Source organism: Rhynchophorus ferrugineus, unplaced genomic scaffold (genome assembly GCF_030347505.1).
Source record: "Rhynchophorus ferrugineus isolate W39M unplaced genomic scaffold, kcgeb_rfMv2 rfM1, whole genome shotgun sequence".
Taxonomy (NCBI): Eukaryota; Metazoa; Arthropoda; class Insecta; order Coleoptera; family Curculionidae; genus Rhynchophorus; species Rhynchophorus ferrugineus.
Genome location: NW_027472580.1, coordinates 38,299,143 through 38,305,519, shown reverse-complemented (window position 1 = coordinate 38,305,519; position 6,377 = coordinate 38,299,143).

The following is a 6,377-nucleotide window of genomic DNA, read 5'->3' as shown; positions in this document are numbered from 1 at the left end:
TAATGTAGAAGAACTACCAGAAAATTATCAAAACACCAAATTAATTTAAAACAAATGGAGGTAGGAATAATGTAATCATATTTAAATATTATGGAAAAAATCGCCCACGCAATATCGGTAGCGTTTGTTTAATAAAAAATCATTACTAAAAATATATTTTCATGCCCCTGCAGCTGTTTCAATCCCAATATGGAAAAATTTTAAATTGCTTTTTCCATTTTTGTGTTACAGAAATAGCATACTATGCATTCTTAGTTAAAATATTTGTCATTGTTACAGTTTTTTATATATCTAGGCATTAATTCATAGCCATATAAAATGATTAAAGAAAAACCAATTTGGAATAATCTACTTAAAGCTCTGTAATGTTTATTCAATGAAGCCATACGATTTAACGTTTAAAAGTGTTTGAGAGGGACGATTGTAGAAATTATGTGATGTTTATGATATGATATATATATATATATATATATATATATATATATATATATATATAATATATAATATATATATATATATATATATATATAAATATATAATATATAATATATATCTATATATATATATATATATATATATATATATATATATATATATATATATATATATATATATATTTATATAATATATAATATATATATATATATATATATATATATATATAATATATAATATATATATATATATATATATAAATATATAATATATAATATATATCTATATATATATATATATATATATATATATATATATATATATATATATATATATATATAATATATATATAATATATATTACTGGTAATGACGGTTATCCATTGTATCGTCGCAGATCGACAGCAGACAATGGAAAATCAACAATTATCAAATTAAATCAACAAGATATTGAAATAGATAATCGTTGGATTGTTCCATATTCACCCATTTTATCAAAGACATTCAAAGCACATATCAACGTTGAATCTTGCCATTCAGTGAAATCGATTAAATACATTTGCAAATATGTAACCAAAGGGAGTGATATGGCTGTGATTGGAATTGGTGCAGAGAATTCTAATGATGAAGTTACCCAATACCAAATGGGCCGCTATGTCAGTAGTAATGAAGCAGTTTGGCGAATATTTTCTTTTCCTATTCATGAGAGACACCCTTCTGTTGTTCACTTAGCTGTGCATTTAGAAAATGGACAAAGAGTGTATTTTACAGCACAGAACGCAGTACAAAGAGCTGCTCAGCCACCATCTACAACATTAACCAGTTTTTTTGAGACATGCCAAACCGATGATTTCGCACAAACATTGCTATATTCTGAAATGCCAAAATATTATACCTGGAATCAATCCTCAAGGAGATTTATACGACGGAAACAAGGAAAACCAGTTCCAGGATATACAGATGCATATTCCACCGATGCGATTGGCCGGATTTATTCAGTACATCCAAGCAATGATGAATGTTTTTATTTACGACTGCAATTAGCTAATGTACGTGGCCCAACATCATTCCAACAGTTACGAACTGTTGATGGTGAATTGTGTGGATCCTACAGAGAAGCCTGTCAACGTTTCCAATTGCTTGAAAATGACGCTCATTGGGATCAAACTTTCAATGATGCTGTAATATCATCACACACTCATCAAATACGAACATTGTTTTCTATAATCATATCTACATGCTTCCCATCAAACCCAATTGATTTGTGGATGAAGTACAAAGATTATATGTGTGATGATATTTTGTATCAAATACGGAATAGAATGGGAAATCCAAATATACAAATCAGTGAAGAAATTTACAATGAAGCATTGATTTCAATTGAGGACATGTGCTTGATAATGTCAAACAAACTATTAATTCAATTAGGCCTGACCGCGCCCAATCGTCCAATGCATGACGCTTTTAACCAAGAGTTGCATCGAGAAAGACTGTATGATCTCAACGCTTTGAAAGAATTAATTCAAACAAATCTTCCACTGTTAAATGAACAACAGAAGTATGTATTTGAAACTCTTATGAAAGTAACAAATGATGAAACTGGAGGGATTTACTTCTTAGATGCACCTGGTGGTACAGGAAAAACTTTTTTGATTTCATTAATATTAGCAACAATTCGCTCACAAAATAAAATTGCACTTGCACTCGCTTCGTCGGGAATCGCAGCAACTTTGCTTGAAGGTGGTCGAACAGCCCATTCAGCACTAAAATTGCCATTAAATATGCAAAGCAATGAAACTCCAACCTACAACGTTTCGAAGAACTCTGCAATGGCAAAGGTTTTGCAGCAATGTAAATTGATTGTTTGGGATGAATGCACGATGGCACATAAAAAATCTTTGGAGGCTTTAGACAGAACCTTAAAAGATCTACGTAGCAATAATAACCGATTTGGTGGTGCAATGATTTTATTAGCAGGAGATTTTCGTCAAACATTGCCAGTGATTCCACGATCAACGCCAGCTGATGAACTCAATGCATGTCTAAAGTCCTCCAATTTGTGGAAACATGTCAAAGTACTTCATTTAAGCAAGAATATGCGTGTCAAGTTGCAAAATGACCAATCTGGAAACATATTCTCTAAACAACTCATTGACATTGGTAATGGCAAATTTCCTATAGACATATTGACTGGCTGCATTAACTTTCCTCAAAGTTTTTGTCAGTTAACTCGATCAAAAGATGAACTTATTCAGAAGGTGTTTCCAGATGTTTCTCAAAATTACAGAAACCATGATTGGTTGAACGAACGAGCTATACTGGCTGCAAAAAACATAGATATAAATGAATTAAATTTCAAAATTCAAGAACAAATTACAGGCGAATTGAGGATATATAAATCAGTTGATTCGGCTACTAATCAAGATGATGTAGTCAACTATCCACCGGAATTTTTAAACTCGCTGGATTTGCCAGGATTGCCACCTCACAATCTTCAATTAAAGGTTGGATCGGTGGTTATAATGTTGCGAAATATCAACCAACCGCGTCTTTGCAACGATACACGGTTAGCGATAAAAAATTACTAAACAATGTGATAGAAGCAACTATACTCAAAGGAAAGTATAAAGGAGAAGATGTTCTCATACCGCGCATCCCAATGATTCCGACTGATGTGCCATTTGAGTTTAAACGACTACAGTTTCCAGTACGGCTTGCTTTTGCTATGACTATAAACAAGTCCCAGGGACAATCATTAAGTGTTTGTGGTATTAATCTAGAAAACCCATGTTTCTCATATGGTCAGTTGTATGTTGCCCGTTCCCGTGTTGGAAAACCATCAGATTTGTTTATCTATGCGCCAGGTAATCAAACAAAAAACATCGTATACCACAAAGCACTACAATGATAATAATAATAATAATTATGATTCACATGATTAACAATAAAGCGATTACTTACTTTTAAATCCTTATATATGTTTTATTTAATTATTTTTTATTCACAACGCCCTATCACCAGGGTGATGGTTCGTTCAGGAGAATTTTTTAAAATACGTAGGCACAAAAACTGCCACATTACAAATCTTTTTGAGAGGACGAAGTCTGTCGGGTCAGCTAGTATATATATATATATATATATATATATATATATATATATATATATATATATATATATATATAATATTATTGATATTTGTTTCGCTACCAAATAACTTATTTTAATATTCAATACATTCTTTCTTCTTAAAATTTGAAACTTAAATGTATCCTTGTGATCAATTAGCCTAACAAAAACAATTGGTAGTTAAAATAGGAGATGATATTATTTAAGACATTATGTGAGAGAAAAGCTATAATATCATTTTTTTATCATGTTAGACCTAATTTATGTATATAGTGTATATTTAAATTAATAAAGCTTTAGTTCCTAATAAAGTTTGTTTTTAATATAAATACAACCCAACAACCTGCTATCGACCAATATTTGTGTATATTTGCCTCGTTTAATAAAAAAAATATATTAGATATAAATAATGTCACAAGAACCTATATAGTGGCTTGGGCGGCGCAGTACCAAAAGCGACAGGACGGTCCACCTACTTTTGCGACAGTCGCGGGTTCGAGGCCTGTTAGCGCACGACTGTAAATGTATATTTGTATTTCTTTAATTACTTTCATGGAAATTGTATTTTTTTGTTTTATTAATAACATTGTTAATAATATTTTTCAAATTATTGGCTTGGTATATAATCAACATTAATTTTCTTAGGAATTATAATATTTGAAATTTTTCACTAGATATTGTAAATCTATACTTATAAATTAATGAAATATAACAATTAATGTAATAAACAATAAATACTTATATTTCTTAATTGATAAATAAGTAAATAGTGATAGTGCAATATATTCACTAAACAAAAGTTATTTTTTGATTCGCTCTTTTCCTAAATAATGTATATTATAAAAATTTTAATATTTAAATTTTACATACAAAACGAATTATTAAATATTTTACGAAACTATATAGAGTATAAAGTTTTCAAGTTATTTATACGATCAATCCTCGATATGCTCAACAATATCAATCTTATATTCACAGATCAAAATATTTTATTATCCAAATAGTTCACTAAGAGATTTAGAAATGTAAAATGGCATATTAACGAAATTACAGAAATGGTGTTGATTCCTATAATGCCATCATGAACATCATAATCAAGTCATTGAAACCTGTCGTCTGTATTTAGAATAAAATATTTTTAACAAATATATTGAACCTATTTCATAATATTAATAAGAAACCTACTAAAATTTAAAAAACAGTAAAACTTAGATTTTTAACATAAAAACGCATTTAAAAATAAAATATGTACCTAATCAACAACATTATGATATGATATTATTATTATAGATTTATTATAAATTAGATGCCATTTCATGTTTTATATAAAATAATTTAAATATTTATTTCAGAAATGTTGATTTAGTTAATTTTTGAAATGTATTGTCTAATAAAACATGGCGTCAGGAGTTACCTGCCAATCACTAATCACAATATGTCAATATGTATCGCGAATCACTCGATACTCGACTCGAGCTCGAAATGTTTATTAATAGTCTATTATTGACATATTCAACAAATCTATGAATTTTCCACAAATTATTTAAATCATGAGAAGCCCCACCACGTAGATGACTTTGTAAATGGGATACACATATCTATGAGAGAGGGGGTGCCGACCCAACGTGGTAGGGAGTGTGCAATGATATAAAATTCGATTGAACCCCTTGAGTAAATAATACAATAAAAAATAAAGTGTCTTTTATTACACAGTATCTGTCGGTCTCAGAAGGCAATTCAAAAAACTGCTTATTTATTATGTTAAGTAATTGTTAAAGAAAGATCTATAGTACAAGCCATATAATAATAATAATAATACATCAAAGTTGTACTGTATAGTAATTGTAGGGATGTACTTATATTTGATGTATCAATATACTAATATCAAAATGTAATAAAAGTAGGTAGAGCAAGTAACTATATCTTATATATAAAAATGAATCGCAAAATGTGTTGGTAAGCGCATAACTCAACAACGCCTGGACCAATTTGGCCAATCTCTTGATGAACTTAGCCCGGATTCTTAATAGTGACTTAATAATAAATGTTTTTTTGTTATTATTGCACTTCCTCCTATTGTGGTGTTTGTGGATATTATGGTGTGATAAAAATTATATCTTTTGAATGAAATAAAGGAGTAATTTATCAAATTGGTTTCAGATATTAGATAAATATTTATTTTTTTTAGTTCTACGTCTATTGTAGTTCAGAATAATGCTGCTGAATCTCATTAGCATTCCAAATTGAGATGTCTTGATTTTCCATTTCTGGTACTTGGAGCCATCATAGAAAGAGATTCGATGGTATTATTCTGCTTATACGGTTTTGCTATGAGTTTAAAAATAATTCTTTGATGCTAACTTTTTTTTTGTTTTGATTTGGTTATTTGGTTTATACTTTAGACATAAGCTATTTGTTAAGTTACTTATCGATTAGGCTCTATCTACATTTCAGCTACTATTTCTTGTAGTTTAGATTGAGTTACTTTGTTTCTCGTGTAACATTTTAACAACTACAGAATATCTTTAGCTTGCTGGGTATTCTTCGTTACAATTTGTGCAATTCGTTTTAGCTTCTTTCGGGTTTCAGCAGTCTGTAGTGAAGTGCTTGCTGCACAATTTACACACCTTGGTTCCTCTTTGCAAACTGTCTGTGTGTAATTGCAAATGCAATTGACATCTCTAGTAGCACAATACCAACAATTTAGATTTTTAAGTGGTTCAATTTGTATTTCAGCATCTAGCATCTTAAGTTGATTTAAAATTGAGCCATGCCCCCCAAGAAATAATCATTATTGTGTTTGATTCTTAATTGAAC